The 17,536-nt window shown below is 37.7% G+C and overlaps 1 long non-coding RNA gene across 1 annotated transcript; it reads right to left on the reverse strand.

Moving 5' to 3' along the window:
- Positions 1 to 1,954: 1,954 nt before the first annotated feature.
- On the reverse strand, positions 1,955 to 4,185 carry LOC135210692 (uncharacterized). Its single transcript, XR_010313558.1, has 2 exons — positions 4,132 to 4,185; positions 1,955 to 3,830 (listed from the first exon to the last, which is right to left on the reverse strand). It is a non-coding gene; the product is annotated as an uncharacterized LOC135210692 (long non-coding RNA).
- Positions 4,186 to 17,536: the final 13,351 nt, after the last annotated feature.

The raw sequence follows: 17,536 nt of genomic DNA on the forward strand, positions 1-17,536 counted from the left end.
TAAACACACAAACACATGTAAATATATATCATATATATAAAAAAAAAAAAAAAAAAAAAAAAAAAAAAAAAAAAAAAAAAAAAAAAAAAAAAAAAAAAAAAAAAAAAAAAAAAAAAAAAAAAAAAAAAAAAAAAAAAAAAAAAAAAAAAAAAAAAAAAAAAAAAAAAAAAAAAGTGAATGTTTGTATGCTTGTATGTTTATATGTTAGTGTGCTGTAGAAACCCAAATCTCTTGACCAATCTAGACAAATTTTAGCATGTGGCCACCATTTGACCCAACTTAGATAATAAGGTAGGTCTCATACCTCTACCCCCTTCCTCCTTCCTCCTTCCCCATCCCCTTATCCGTGTAACTTAGATGGTACAGTCATCACAATTATGCCTGGCTAAAAGTTACAGTCTGTACAGTAATACTAGGATAATTGGGAAAGTCACTAGAGTAATACATGGATAGTTGGGACCGTCATCACAGTAATGTCTGGATAAAAGGGACAGTCAGCACAATAATATTTGGATAAAGAGACAGATAGTACAGGAATTTCTAGATAAAAGGGATAGTTACCACAGCAGTACCTGGAGAAATGGGACAGTCAGAACAGTAATATTTGGATGAAAGGGACTATCAATACGAGGAGGTGCAGGAAAATTTTCCTGAGTCTGTCAGAGCTTTCCTGGGCAACACTGCGTTGGTCACCTAGTCTATATATATATATATATATATATATATATATATATATATATATATATATATATATATATATATATATGTGTGTGTGTGTGTGTGTGTGTGTGTGTGTGTGTGTGTGTGTGTGTGTGTGTGTTTGTGTGTGTGTTAATGCGGTATATAAGCAGGAAAATATCTCAAACAATAATATATAGAAACTTTGAGAGAGTGCTCGACATATATTAAAAAAAATTATCTTTCCTAAAATGAAAAATGGGAAAGCAAACAAAACTCCCAGAGTCTGTTAAGTTTTATTCATAACTGTTCAACTTTAGTTGTCACAGATTTGCAATCTGGTCAGTTTAATAGAATCTCAAAATATAAATACATCAGTGAGGGAAAATATTTGCAGTGTGGAAACCAGTTAACTTATCAGAGCTATTTTCTACTGAGGTTTGGTACCTTTATAGACTTGGTGGATTTTGCAAAAAGAAAGAAAGAAAAAAACTCTTAAATTGATATTCTAACGAAAAGTCCTGTATCGGTATTGTTTAGTTCAGAGTAAATATAAAATGGAATTTCTATTAGCTGTGGGATATATTGAATGTTCAGGAGTGGGTTACACCATAGTTTGTTGCTTATTAAAAGTCCACAGCTCCAAAGCCTGTGACAGGATGAGGGGCTACTTGACCTTTGATGGTCAAACTTGGTAAATTGAATCACTAAGGAACTACTGCTATAACTGACATGAAAAACAGAAAATCGCCTCAAAGGTATAACAGGTTATAATGCAGTTACATAATCTAAAATCTTTGACCCTGACCTTTGACCCTCAAAGGGCAGAACTTAGTAGACTCAATTGCTAGTCATGACCCTTATCATTTGATAGTGGTAAATCTACCACCAATATGCAAGTGACTGTGAAACAGTGAAGCCACAAATGTATGTGAAATGTAAAGGTGAATCTGAATAACAAATATGAAAATGAGACAAAATATGCATCAATTAACGTTGCCTTTCAGATCACAGATCTTTAACCCCGGACTAATTTATCCCCAAAAGACGTTCTTCCCCTGAACGTTATTAAGGTCATCAAAATTTATCCGCTTATTTTCATGTTGCGCTGCTGCCAGACTTTTCACTCTGATTTCTCCCCAAAACTGATCACTTTCAAGAAGGCACCGAGTGGACGCTTCCACTTCACATGAAACCACTGAGAATTTTTTAGTAATTCCTTTAATAGACGGGTAGGCTAACAGATGGTCGGGCAAGCAAAGAGAGAGAGAGAGAGAGAGAGAGAGAGAGAGAGAGAGAGAGAGAGAGAGAGAGAGAGAGAGAGAGAGAGAGAGAGCGGCCACGTGTTCATACCTATTTTGGAACAAACTCAAAATATTTTGGGTAGATGTTTTAGAGTTTTCGATGTTTTCTATTGGTCTGATTAAAAATCTTGAACTCTCTGACCGATGGAAATTAAATGCATTCCTTACTGTATTTTAAAGTGTTTGCAGACTACTTACAATCGTTTGCTTTGCTTTGTATTTTTTTAATTGGAAATAAATGTTTATGCTCATGTTTAGTGGAAGTATGGTTAACAATAGACAAATTGATAAATTTAATAGTTTTAATCATTATGGATCAATGCCTGCTCTACTGTGCATGGATTTGCTTCTGAATCGAGGTGATTCGAGAAAGCTTTTCTATGCAAGGATGTCGGTGTTTATTACCTTTCTTTATATTATCTCGTCCACTTATCGAGGAGGCTCATTCTCTTCACATAAGTACAATCTATACGTTTATAGTAAGTAAGTATTTATGTGACCATTAGTTAACTAATGTTCTATCATTCAAAATCCTATATTCACTTGCATAAATGGGCTGTTTCTAAGTGCTTGTTAAGAAAATGATCGAAACAAACAACTTGAGTTTACAAACAGAGTCGGAATTCTCTGACATAAGAATTGAAGCAGCAGCTTCAGAAGTCGTATTGAACCCTGCCCTTTGGGGAAGAAGATGCATACCCACATTGTGAGTGTTCAGCTCAAGAGCCAAAGCTCAAAATTTAGTATTTAAACTCAACGATAAAATTGCCTCTGGATCGAGACTGAGTGAAGCTCCTTAGATCTTCTCCGTTCCAGTAAGCGTTTTTGTCTTATTTATGGTTTGACATTCCAACTCTCTTAACGCAAAGACAGTCAGTGTCTTACATAAACCTGTCGATTATCAAGATATTGTCTAATTTTTTCTTTCAACTTCAAATGAAATGAAAAATATCTAAGAATGATTATTTGTTCCAAAATAGGGGCAAGTAGCAGAAAATAATAAATTTAGCTTATACTTATCAGTCTGAAAATCTGCCAAGATGGTGTTATAACTGTATATACTGAAGAATATGAGAAATCGTTGATAACTATTTCATTGGGGAATATGCTGATATAGAGTAGAAACTCAGCTAATATTGTTCATTACAACAAATGTCGTTTTAATTCTTATTGTATTGGACAATAAGAACTGAACTCTAAAATTTGATGGCAGTGACAGAAGTAATATTAGGATCAGTAATACTGTGTTCCTATCTTCTCTACAGAAAACTTGAACTCATGCAGGTAAAGGAAGAAAGGTCTGGTAACAGTTATTTGTTCAGCAGAAAAAAAACAATAACTTGGCTAGTTTCTTCTTCATCTGATTTTCGTTTTGTTAGTACGATACCAGCTCATATTACAAATACTAGAAGCAGTAAGGCAAGTAAAAGGTTGTGCAGTTCCCCCAGTAATACATTTGTCCTCCTGAGTGATTTTAAGTGTGAATTCTAGGTAGCCTGTGCCTTTTGCATAATGTGAATGTCAAATACACATGCTTCATTTATATTACTGCGCTTAATATAATTAAGAGTCATCTTTGAGTACGTTATTCATCAATGTTATAATATTATAAACTAATGGTTGGGAATACTCTGTGAGCACCTGTACATATGAGTAATGAATTACTCCTGACTTTGAAGAAATGGCATTTATAGGCCACAGCATCGCTTGGCAGGCTAGTTTTATTCTGCGAAGGTGGCGTGTTTGATGACTTTTACTGGCATACAGCCTTCCAGAAATAGCTGTTGCTGTTTGAATTCATTCTGGTTCCAGTTTCTTCTTCTGTTTTTATCTTCAGGTAGCATAAATCTGTCGAAAGAAAGTAAAAAAAAAATAACATTCAGAAGCTAAATATATAACACGTTAAAAGCTGCAAGTGAAGGATAATAATGGGGGGGGGGGGGGGGGGGGGGGGGGGGTGGGGGGGGGGGGGTGGGGGGGGGGGGGGGGGGGTGTAATTAAACGTGAAAAATTAGTATTTACCAAAGTATTGATTCTTTCAAATAAATATATGATAAACCACGATGTCGATTTTAAGATATGTTACTTATGGGTAATATTATGTACAACGCTGCCATATCAGACTAAAAAGAAATTCTTCCAGACTTACTGGAGGCTCCATTCCAAACCAAACCAACACAGTTGTTGATGAAGCAATTTCTAATGCTTCATGAAAAAGGTTTCATGATTCCACGGTAATTAGGAGCATCATACCCGTCGAAATCCTTTTGATTATACAAAACCATGTGACAGCCTAAAGAAAGAAAAGTCCTATTAATAAACTACATAGTGCTTACAGATTCAAGATTTAAGAACTGTTTTATTATGAAACTGAATGAGCTAACTAGCTTGCATGCTGTGCAGTTGGATAAATCCACGAAAAATTTGTAAAGAAATGTGGGGTATCTGATTTACATGAAATGAGAGATAGTTCTACTTAAATTAGCTCTGGTGAGGATCGCAGTTGTAGGAGATGGGCTGTTGTTGATATCAAGAATTACCTATAGGTGCAGTTGCACAAAGTGTACCAGTGGTTCGATATATTCTTTTCTCATAATAGCTTTCTATGTTATCATAACCATCTATTACTGTGGGAATGTTGGTTTAATGCAATAACAATCAGGAAGGCCTCTTTATGTCCTCGCTTGTAAAAGTAAAATATATATATATATATATATATATATATATATATATGTATATATATATATATATATATATATATATATATATATATATAGATATATATACGTAGTATATACTTGTCTTTCCCATCTGAAGCTGTTGCAGAATCCAGGCGTTTGCAGTACAGGTATATCCCTCCACAGTCGGTCCTTGTTGGTTTGGAAGAATGTCATAAGTTACTGGAACACCACCTTGAGGACACTGAGATGAAAAGAAATCATGTTTAGATTTGCCTCTTTCTTCTGATAATTAACTGACGATTCTAGAATGATATCTTGTAGTGTTTCCTTAACAGGATTTCTTAAAGCCTTTGATTATTTATTCATGCTATAAAGACATAAGGATTATGCAATATGTCAAACACTGTACCAGTCGCCACTGTACTAGCTCCAGCTCCAGGTGATCATCTTTAATGTGAAATCCCTCAGATGTTCTCCCTGTCCTAAAGAGGCAATACAGACAGTTCTAACCATCAACCATTTCTTATTGACAGTTTTAGGTAGCTATGAAAATGCTAGTTTTTCTATTGTAACCATGGATTAGATATATAAAACAATTCGGGTGTGTTTCTTGCATGATTTATTATACCTGTCTGTACTTAATTGGACACAAGACATGTTATGCGCACTTTAGTATCTCAATAGAACTTCTATTTGTATATCAATTCGAGGAGGAAAAACTAATGTCCAGAAATGTAAGGTCTTGATTTTTTTTAAGGACCAGAAACGAAGCAACCTCAACTCAGTGTTACACAATGAGGAGGCAGAAATATGACAGCTTCATAATTACCCGTTAAACAAGAGCAAACCATTGGCTATGAAATATTACGAAAGATCGAATGGTTTCAGTCAAATTAATATCTTTAGACATTTCATGAGTACTGCTTGAATGAACACCATATTGTCGAGAGTGTGCGTGACCGAGGACTAAGCCAGTTAATCATTTGACAGAGTCAACCACAGTTCAACATGATAAGTTATGTACCTCACAGAGTCTCCTGCCTATTCAGTGGCTTGAACTGCACACCTGGGAATAAGTCATAATGTATTCTGACATCTTATCATGGAAATAGATGACTGAAACTTTTCTTGGCCGTTATCCCATGAACCCCAGAACATGCCCCCAGTCAGTTGTTGTTCTCACTGAATGTTGGGTGAATGTCATTTGGATTATCGCTTGTCCCTGATGGTATAAATTTTCTAGACCATGTATCTTATTCTATATTTTCTTTTGTTGAAAGATTTCCATGCTCTTGAAAAAAAAGAACTGGGAGATGACTTATCTGCCCTGCAGCATTTTGATCCCTCATGAGGGAGACTGTCCATATGACAGAATTTCCAAATTTCGGATTATCTGAAAGTATCATAAATAAATTTCGTTTGTTTTAACCGGAAATGTTTTTTTTTTTCTCTTTTTTTTGTCGAGGGTTATGTAAAGAGCCTGTTTATACCGGGAAGCGAAGGTATGCAGATCCAAATCACTTGCAGTTAGCAGCGCATGTTTCGGTTATAACCACTTCAAAGAAGAATGGGGCTGCTGCTGTCTTCATCACTGTAAAACTTTTCTAGTCATCTCCAGATTCGCGGTCCGTACAAAAATCTTACATGAGTCAACGGTTCCAGTTTTTTTTTTTTTTTTCCTACACAATCTGTCGAAAATTAAATATGATAAGATCGGAAAGAGAATAATACTAACCTTTTTGGGCATTGTATAAGTGAAAATGTCCCAGTCAGTCTAACTAGACGTAGAGGAAAGACCTGACGTAATGGGCGTTGTGTTGAGCAACTCGCATGTACGAGAGGGACCTGAAAAGGGAAGAATTTTACCTTTAAAGTACAAAAGTTAAGTATTTCTTACTTATACCAGACCACGGAGCTGATTAACATTATACTGAGAAGTGATTTTCTGATCACCAGAAATAAATTCCTCTGATTCCACGCACTACCAAACCGATAGGCGAGCACGTAACCCACTCATCCAACGAGGAACTGCCTCTAAAGTACAATGTGTTTATAGCTGAAAGGTTTCAATCCATCTAAGGATCCCTCCAAGGGTCCCTGAATAAGAGTCAGATCCTACATATAACCAAAGACTTATATTACAAAAATCCCAGAGAAAGTAAACACAATTAATAACGTTGGAAAATAGAAAATTTTGAAGATAACTGTGTACAAGATATTGTATTTGTTTCAAGTAGAAGGACAACCGAGTTGATGGATGATAAGAAATGGAACGAGTGCAGACAGATCTTCCATAAAAAATTAGAAAACTAAGTATTTTCTTAAATCTTTATATAATAATCTAACAAGCAAGCATTTCATATCTGGAAATCACCTCCGTAATTGAAGGACAAGCATTCTGGAATCATGGAGCATCTCCTTGAACAAAGGACAATTGTCTCTTGCTGGGATGTAAACAGGACTGCACAGCTTGTAGTGATGCGCTTTCCTGGCCCTGGGAAAATCAGATAAAGCTCAGTCCATCACAAATCTGGAATTTTTTTTTCTTCGATTAATCTGATTTCAATAACTGAACATTTTATCGAATTAAAGAGTAACAAATAACAGTATAGCGAACTTAATATGTTTAATGCAACCGTACGTTAGTACATTAAGTCTTGCTAAAAATATAGGACACTTTTTTTTTGGTGGAGTGGGGGTAAGATTACAAATTTAAAGAATAACTGAAAATTGGGTTCGAAATTAATTCAGCAAAGCTAAATAATGAGACTCCTGTGCATGCAGCAGGAGCTTTAAAAGAATTTCCTTCTTTGTCGTCATAAAAAAATACAGAAATAGTTATTTTTCAGAGCACATGATCTCTGTGAAATGTCTTGCAATAACAGTGGTCAGTATGTTACTGCAGACTTATCTCCTTTTAGAGCGATAGTTTACATCAGACTCATCAACGACAAATTTTTCCAAGTGTGACAAGTTATTGGGAAGTTATCTGGAGTCGCCACTGACTGTCTTTGCCGTCTTTTTTGTGCCGAGATGAAATGCTTAGGCAAAATTTCATCTCAAATATAACACTCTACGTTGACAGCAACTATAAAGGCACAAGGACTTAGTTTTTATGTCTGTGTGTGCCAGGGTTCACAAGGTCTTTTTTTAGTAAGTAACTTATTATGATGAGTGGGTCAAAGTGTATCATTTCAAACTGAAATTATAGACACAGAGGGATGGGCAGAGAGGCCATCAGTCATACTGAACAAAAATGCATACAACAGGTTTTTATTTTGATGTCTCATGAAAAAAAGATAATTCTGGAGAGTGCACTAAATCTCAGCTACAGACACAGATTTCTGAGAGAGAGAGAGAGAGAGAGAGAGAGAGAGAGAGAGAGAGAGAGAGAGAGAGAGAGAGAGAGAGAGAGAGAGAGAGAGAGAGAGCGGTACCTGTCTTTTTCCAAGAAAAACCTTGGATTTGCGCTTTTATTTGAGTTAAGAAGTGATGAAAGTGAGTAATGTGTACACTCGCATCTGATTTACTCTCATGTTTAGTCGTTAACTTCCTTTTGGGCCACGACTTATGGACAAACCTGCAATGTACAGAACAAATTATTCGTTGATGAAATATGAAAATATTATTATTCAAGTGAAGCACAAACTCCTAAAATACACGCTCCTTTCCCCCATGGCCATCATACCAAATAAAAATATAGATATACAGTACACGTGTCAGTAATGAATTACCTTTGCACCTACTTGCATTTAGGAGGCCAGCCTTGCTTTGCTCTTTCCCTAATTCTACAGAACTAATCTTGGTCAGTCACTAGTGAACAACTAATACTGCAATTGTCAGCAGTAACCCTCACATGCCTGTTCAGAAAAGAATGTTCAAACACTATTGCCCTTAAATCATGATTCCATTAATGCTGACATAAATAAAGGGTCGTCACCAGACACTTGGTAGGAAAAAGAGGAGGGAAATGTAGCTGAAAGAAAGCCAACTATAAATAAGTAACTCAATTCGCTGGGTAAAGTTGGTAATTCGATCATGGCACTCAGTCATTCAGTGCTGCTTTAATTATAGATTAAATGGTATGATTGATTAAATCGTTAACACTATGAGCTGCCATGGGTCGTATAAGACCTTCTCCTCAGAAATAATAATAATAATAATTACAATATTTTGTTAAAGAGGATGGCAGCATCAGTGGAATTTATTTTATATATAGTCTTTTCAATTATCCTTATTATTTTCTTCTCATAAGGGCTGATATTTGCTAATAGCTGGCCGATGTTCATATTCTGGTTAAGGAAATGGGGTCTAAAAATATTAATTTATTCATATGATAGCTAAAAGTGGTGTAAGATCGCCGTAGAATTCACAAATTGTAGAGTCTGGAAATCAGGATTTGTTTTCGTGAGTAGAATATTCTTCGTCGTCTTCTAATGGCGTAGCAGAATTCCAACGTTTCCAACTGTATCATCGGTTCATTCTCAAGGAAGGGTGGGCTTGTTCTGGTTGGAATGGGGTCATTAGACGGTATTTATAGTGTCCCGGGTGCTCTGTCTTGTGAGAGCTAAGTTTTCATTGGTCGAACAGGGGATTAAATCCCTAAGTCAACCCGTCTCCCAGAGACTAGAAGGGTAGTACATGGTAGGTCATTGCCAGTAGATGAGGGCACCAGCTGATTGGTCCATTTGATCGGCTCTGGGGTGCTGGCGGGCGGCGCCCTATGTGCCACTGTCTAGAGTAGGGAAGTCTCTTGTGTGGTGTTGAGGCTTGGTCTCTCCTTTCCGATGTGTAGGCCCTCCAGGAGGCGGAGGCGGTGGTGGTCTGCCGCCTTATCAATAATTTAAACATTAAGAATTATGACCTTTCGGACTATCTTGATGTTGTGGGTGTTTTAGCATGATTATGGATGGCGCCTTCCTGAGCGTGGCAGGATGTCCTCTTGTAAAATTGCATAGTTATCATACCAATGTAGGAGCCGAGGTATTCCCAGACAGGGCATTGTATTGGTAGACAACCTTAGTTTTCTTGAGTGGGTCCTGCACCACAGGGGCTGGATTGTTTTTCATGATCAGACCACTGTTCTTCTTGCTTTTGCAATAAATTATCAGTTTAAGCATAGGGGAGACGTTCCTTTCTATGATGTTGCAAAGGGCTCACTCATTCTCTTTGTATTTCTTGTGAAATAATAATCCCTTTTAAAAGAGAGTGACTTCTTCAAGGGCGGCGGGGTGAGGCACCTGCTGATACCATTTATCAAAGTTTCTTCGAATGAATTTTGTTTGTTAATTAAAACCTGGGCAACACGCTCTAATTCAATGAGTGTGTCCTTCTGAGAAAAGCAGTGTTAGGGAGCTCTCCTGATGAAGGCGCTCATATACACTTGAGTTACAAAGCGCTTCTCTTATTGCTTGACGAGAATATCAAGGAATGGGAGGCGATGGTCACAGCAATGTTCGATGGTGAAGTTGAGTCTACTGTGGTCGTGGAAGGCTTGTCGCAGGTGCTGTATTTCTTCCACCGTGCTGGCGCTTATGAAGGTGTTGTCAATATATTGGACATACATAGATGGTTTCTTGATGGCGGTGAATACCCAACGTTCCACGCACTTATGCAGAAGTTTGCGAAAATACTCCGAGGGGAGAACCCATCGCTACACCGTCTTTTTGTGTGTCCATATGGCCTCTGTGGTTGGAAGTTTTGGAGGGCATATTCAGGGGTGTTTAATGGGAGCATGGAGTCGTCTCTATATACATGATCCAGAATTATCTGTATTTTTTCACCCACGGGACGTTCGTGAAGAGGGACTCCACGTCCATCGATGCAATAATTCCTCCGAGGGTGTTGTTTTCAGGGCTTCTATAAACTCAGCAGAGGACTTCAAAATGTGGTCATCTGGGACATAAGGAGTCAAAACAGTATTCAATTTCTTCACAAACTGGTATGTAGGGGCGGGAATCTGGTGTAACGGGTTCCCTGGTTATATGGGTTTTAACATTCCCAATTCCCGTATATGTAGCAAATGTTGTAGTTCCCTACAACCGGCAGCACGTAAAAGGCATTGGAAGCTGCATTACAGTCTCAATGATCCTATTAGCCTCACGTTTAATGTCATCTACTGGTTCTTAGTGATCCACTGAAAATTTGCTGCTGTCTCAGTATCTGTGGTGATATTCTTCAGTGCGAATGAGTACAAATGCCCAAGGACGTAACATCCTCTTGAGCTTGGAGTTCTTTGGCTGCTTCCCTCAGACGCCTGTTGATCACACACTTGTGAATCACCGTGTTCTGTGAGGGCATCAGCAAAAGTAGAGAATAATCTTTTAAGGAACAGATGCCTCATTATCCCAGCTTTCCCAAAATTCAGATCTTCTTGTAGCCTTACTGCTTAGGATGCTTTGCATAAGGGAATTACTGTTGTTTCTCAGTCAGATAATCAGATTAGACATTGTTCGCCTAACAATGATTTTTAAATTACCCGGGCAATTTTGTATGAAACATCTGTGTGGTGGAAGGATAGCGAGAAGTGTTTGTGCAGTATCTCAGAATGTCAGTGGGAAGAATTGTGATACGTCTCATGGTCTCGGATATAGTTCGCCCAAAGCCATTTTTTATGACGCTTCAGTATTATGACTGCCATAGGTTTTAGGTCGTCCGTGATAATGTGGCCCAAATACGGAAATTCATGCATGAATTCCAGCCGATGATTGCACTGGGTCTTGGTTTCATTGTATAGGATATTCCTCTACATATTGGTGGCAAGTGTAAATGGAGGTCGCTGGAGACCTTGTAACATAGAGCATCCAATTGGAAATGAGTTTAGTTTGACATTCAGGGCAACCTGTGTGCGCATAAATAGGTATGGCGGAGAGAGCATGCCCTTGCTGGAGCCCGTTTAGGGAGCTGAAGGTGTACAGCATTACATTACCCCATTTGACACAGAATTGCTGTGTTGAGAGCCAGCAACATAAATGCTAATTAAGTAGGTGTACCTCGTTTGTGCAGCTGTAAAAAGAGCTTCAGCTAGTGTACCTTCTTAAATGCTTTTCTCACATTTACAAAACAAGGGAAAACGGGCGGGCCTGATGCTACGTAAAAGTTTAGCAATTCTTTCAGGATGTAGATGCAGGGGTCAGTTGAGTGGTTTGCTTTAAAGGCGAGCTGGTTTCCTTAGTGTGTAGAAAGGAGAGAAGTCTCACTAGAGAACCGACTTGAGTATCTTGATGCAGTTTTAGTAATTGTTGCAAATGGGTGATAAAAGCCAGGGTCAACTGCATTCTTTAGCTTGTTTTTTTCTTAATAGTTATTAAGTGAACTAAAGAGGTAGGGAGTCAGGGAGAAACTGTGAATTATTCACGCATTGATAAAGCAACTAAGTAAAATGTAAATAATCGGACGGCAGAATTTCAAAGCTTCAGCAGGTAGACCATTGGAGCTCAGCATTTTATTCTTAGGTAGGTAGTTTTTGGCATCACTGATGTTATCTGGCATAATACGATTGGGAAAATGAATTGAATTTCAAAAGGAGTTTCAAAAGACGCTCATATATATACATCCCTTCAGGAGTCTTGATTGCCTCTAACAATTCAGGATAGTACTGAAGTGATCGCTCCACATTCTTGCAATAGCCTCATCACTGATGGCTTCTACTCTCTGTGATAGCTTTTTAGTATTAGGATTTAGGGATTGAATGTCTTTCCAAAGACGAGGGTAATCGCCAGATTCTAATTTCCTAGACATTGTATCAGCTCTTAGTTGCTTTTCATTCAGTTAGTTGTTTTTAAGGACAAGTCTGAACTGCACTCTCACCTGTCTCATTAGCTGTGCAAAATATACTTCCCTCGGGCTACCATTCTGCTTCAACAATAAAAACATTTCTCGTGAATTTGTATACATATCTTTAACCAAAATCATTCCAGCCAGGTATATTATGTGAGTTACATTGATGAGATTTAAAGGTATCCCTGCCAGAGGCAAGCTTAGCAGAAATTATATCAGAATAGAACTCTTTCAGATCTCTCCTGCGATGGTCATTTCTACATTTTGGTTAATGCATAGCAAGGTTTCTGCCAGTTGAACTATTGACTGTAGCCAGGTTTAGAGGTATTCTTATAGGAGCTGATTTCTACTGGTTTTTTAAATCCCAGTTAATGGCGGGTGGGTGATCAGTTAGGGGGCTCATGGTAGGTAGGGATGGGGTACTGAATGATACCTGTAAGGGATGTGATCGTAGTCCGTTGTAAGATCATAGTGAAAGTTGCAGGTCACAATAGATTCATGAAGTTGTTGGGAGGTGATGCAGTGGTTCACCCAGGAGGTCGCAACTTTGAAAGCATGATTATGACAGAAGCAATTAACTTTGTTATATAATTTTGTGGGATGAGAATTAAGGTCCCCAATTATACAAATATGATCAGTAGTAGAATTGTGAATAATACTGTGTAACTCACCTAGGATCATGCATTATGGTTCAAAGTTATTGTTATTTTCCCAGAGCACATAAATATTAATTACTAGGTTTTTAGAGTCCTCTACTGTTACTTGAAGCCCAAGTAGTCTATTACTCCTATATGTCAACACATTCACCATATTGTCTAACAATCAAGTCAAGAAAGCTCTGAATCTTCATGCCGTGACTCACAGATGGTAAGGTCATAAGGCGAGAGGAGAGTTTTTGTAATGCAATGATGATTTGAAGTTTTTGCAGAACATGTTTAAGGGAGAAATGTTCCGCTTGAGGCCAAAAATATTCCAAGATATTATATTTAATGTTTCCAAGGCAACTCTCGAAGATAGGAAATGAATGGGTTGATCATTTGGGTGGATGGGGCATTGGCCAACGGGAAAACCTGCTCCTAGACCCCTGCTTGGGGTGTCAGTAAGTTCACGCCTCGGATGGTTGGTTCCGGATTAGTTTATATCTATAAACTTTTATAATTAGGGCAGAAATTCTCACTGTTAAGAGCGTTGGGGCGTTGAAAAAAACAGGTGATCCTGTCGGCCACTTTTTTGTTTAATTTTCTATGGAGGGTTGGAGCCTGTGAGAAACTTGACTCTCTCTACTATGGCATGTAGCTTCACCCAATGATGCGTGAATTGTGAATAACAATTGTTGGGCTTTGGTCCAGTCTGGTAATCGAGAGGTTCTTCTTTTTTTTTCTTATTTTCTTGTGCCTGCCAAACCACCAGTCCTTTCATGATCATTCCCATCCTTATCCATACAGGGGGTTTGTTTTGCTCGAGAGAGAGGGTCGAAAACTCATAAGGCTGGTGATCATCACTGAGGATCTGTCTTCCATCAGAGGCACTTGGGAGAGAAAGAAGGTGGAAGTCCATCTGATGGAGAGAGGGCGGTTCCCACTTGGGAGGGCATGACCCCGCGACTTCACGTCGCACCCTAACTTTCCTGTGTTGTTGGGAGGTCATGAAGTAATATATGCCACATTTAAAGGAGCCTGGTGGCATGCTGTGTAATTGTCTAACGATTCCTACTCTTCTTTGATCGCATCCCTGATCCATGAAAGACTGTTATTTCTTCCTCAGTTTTAAAACTATCAACTGACTCCTGTTCTTTGATCATGTCACAGATCCATGATAATTTGTCATTTGCTCATTAAATTTTTTCTGATGTGTTGTCAAATTTTCTGATGTTTTGTCACTTTTTTCTGAGAGGGATTTTACTGTTTTGAAGATATTTTCCACCGTGTGGTACACTGCAGGTAGGACTGGATCATAGGCCCCCTTTGGAGGCAGTTTGTAATGGTCATCAGTGTAGATTTCCACCGAACAGGTCCTTACCCACTTAGTGTTATATAATATTTTCTTGAGAGAGGATAAGTTTTTCGTGGATAGCTCCTGGAGTGGAATGGAATGGAATTTTTTATTTAGGCATAAAGCCAACACTGGGACCCACAGGGTCATTCAGCGCTGTGATGATAATGAAAGAAAATGGAAATGATATAAATGATGAGTGTCACTTTGTTGTGAAATTCTATTCTTAGTTATTTTATCATTCTAGTTTTTGTTATGTATAAGAACTGTATTATCCATCTAGTTTGTTTTCCTCCTCCCCGGTGGTTTGTCTGTTTGATAATTGCCACTAATGACCATTCTGTCTTTTCATATATTTGTGAGTGAGTGGTGCTGTCACCGTGACTGTGTCGGAGATTTTTTCGACTGAAGGAGTCACTTGATCTCTTAGCCTCATTACTCCTGATGACTGTTGGATCTGCTACGAAACCCCTACATGGATATACGTACTATTATTCTTGAAGGATTACTGTTCATGCTGCCTCACCCTCGGCTCAGTAAATGTCGAGGGGCTCTCGCTTAGTCAAGGTATAAGTGACTGATATTTTTGGAATATTCAGGCGAACTTTGACTTTGGTTTTATTTGGACGTCCCGGGTTTTCTGGAGGATCATCCTCGTGGGCGTAGGATCACTGTTGTATGGGTCCTGTCGAGTACCATAAATATATATACAGTAGTACCTCGAGATACGAAATTAATCCGTTCCGAGGCGCCTTTCATATCATGAGGTTTTCGTATCTTGGACCACATTTTATATGTAAAATGGCTAATCCGTTCCAAGCGCTCAAAAAACACCCCAGTAAATTTCATAATAAAGCTAAATTGACCTATAAACAATGAAATACTACAACAATTTGGACCATTCAATACCTAAATTAATAAAAAAATGCAAAATATAACCTGTAAATAAAGTGTATATTAGTGTACATGGTAACAAGAAATATACTGTGCGTAAAATGTGGAAGCTTACCTTTCAAGTGAGGCTATCTCCGAAAGTGGTGACAGAGGAGGAGGAGGACAAACGGCAGATAACGTACGTACGTACGTACACTTAACTTTACGAAAACACATAAAAAATTTAAGGAAAACTATAAAAACTAAAATTTACGAAACACATTAACAAAACTGTAACACTTAACTTTACAAAAAACTAAAAATTAAATTTTTTTTAAATTTTTTTGATTTTTAACTTTTTTTTTACTTTTACATAGTTTTTTTTTTTTTTTAACAGAATTTTAACTTCATCACCACTTTCAACGCTCTGTTTATCACTTGGTTATTCACTTGGTTCTTCCTTTTTGCTTTCAACTTTCTGTTTTTTATCACTTGGTTCTTCCGTTTTGCTTACTCCTGCTAATGCTGAAGGCCTCTTTAAAAAATAACGATCCAAGGAAGATTGCTTCTGCCTACTTTTCACAATGTTCCTGAAACGACTCAGGCAAACGTCATCGAACTGCGCAAGCATACGACATGTGTGAGCCTTTTCGGGGTGTCTTTTTTCGATAAACAATTGCACTTTATGAAAAGTGGCTAGAACATCCTTAATTTTATTTCTGACGTTGTCATAGGGTTGTCGTCCTACTCCTCGCCGCTGCTAGAGAACTCCTCTTGAACCAACTCCTTCAGGTCATCCGTTGTAAGCTCCTCTTGGTGCTCCTCGAGAAAAAAGGCTGGTCTCATCACAGTTGAAAACTTGTAAATAAAGTGTATATTAGTCATCATCTCGTCGAAAGTTTTCTTAAATGCTTCGGCCGCTTTCGTGTCCTAGCTGGCCGCCTCCCAATGACGCACCACTGAATGGATGCCAGTTCCGTTTACAGAATTTCTCGAACCAGCCATGCGAAGCCTTGAATCTGAGGTTGGCGTTGAAGTCCCTTCCCCTCCCCTCCATCGTCTTCCGCGCGCGCAATCAATCGCCGAAAATAGCGCTGGCTTGTGTGCGATTGCTGTCTCTGTTACCGTATCGCCAGCGATTTCTTTGTCTTTTATCCAGATGAGGAGCAGCCGTTCCATCTCGTCGAGCACATGGCTCCTCTTGCTGGACAAAATAGTGATGCCCTTCGATGGTGTAGTTGCTTTGATGGCATCCTTCTGTTTAAGGATGGTGCCTATTGTCGACGGATTACGGCCGCATTCCTTTGCGATCACACTCAATCGCCATACCAGCTTCGTACTTCTGATGATCTCCATCTTTGTCTCCAAAGAGGAGCATGCACTTCTTTCTGTGAATTTCAACTATCTTGGGACCCATGACTGCGTTATCTTGTACGTAATTTACGTATAAGTTACACAATAAAGTTTTCTCACAACACGATAATAGTACTTCAACGAAATCACTAACGAATTTACGTTACTAAACAAAATCGTTGACCGAACGAATGCCGTGTGCGTATGATAAAGATGTTGGTACGAAGAGGCCAAGATAGGTACGCCACCACGTATATGTATATATGTCTAATTCGCTCTACCTCGAAATTCCGAGGTAGAGTGAATTAGACATTAAAGGACATTTGTATCTCGATATATATATATATATATATATATATATATATTTATATATATATATATATATATATATATATATATGTAATATATATATATATATATATATGATATATATATATGTATGATATTATATATAGTATATATATATATATATATATACATATGTATATATATATATATATATATATATACATACATATATATATATATAATCATATATATATATATATATATATATATATATATATATATATATATATATATATATATATATATATATATATATATATATATATATATATATATATATATAGATAGTGAAAGTTGCAGGTCACAATAGATTCATGAAGTTGTTGGGAGGTGATGCAGTGGTTCACCAGGAGGTCGCAACTTTGAAGCATGATTATGACGAGAAGCAATTAACTTTGTTATATAATTTTGTGGGATGAGAATTAAGGTCCCCAATTATACAAATATGATCAGTAGTAGAATTGTGAATAATACTGTGTAACTCACCTAGGATCATGCATTATGGTTCAAAGTTATTGTTATTTTCCC

The sequence above is a fragment of the Macrobrachium nipponense genome, chromosome 4 (assembly GCF_015104395.2).
Source record: "Macrobrachium nipponense isolate FS-2020 chromosome 4, ASM1510439v2, whole genome shotgun sequence".
In the NCBI taxonomy this organism is placed as follows: Eukaryota; Metazoa; Arthropoda; class Malacostraca; order Decapoda; family Palaemonidae; genus Macrobrachium; species Macrobrachium nipponense.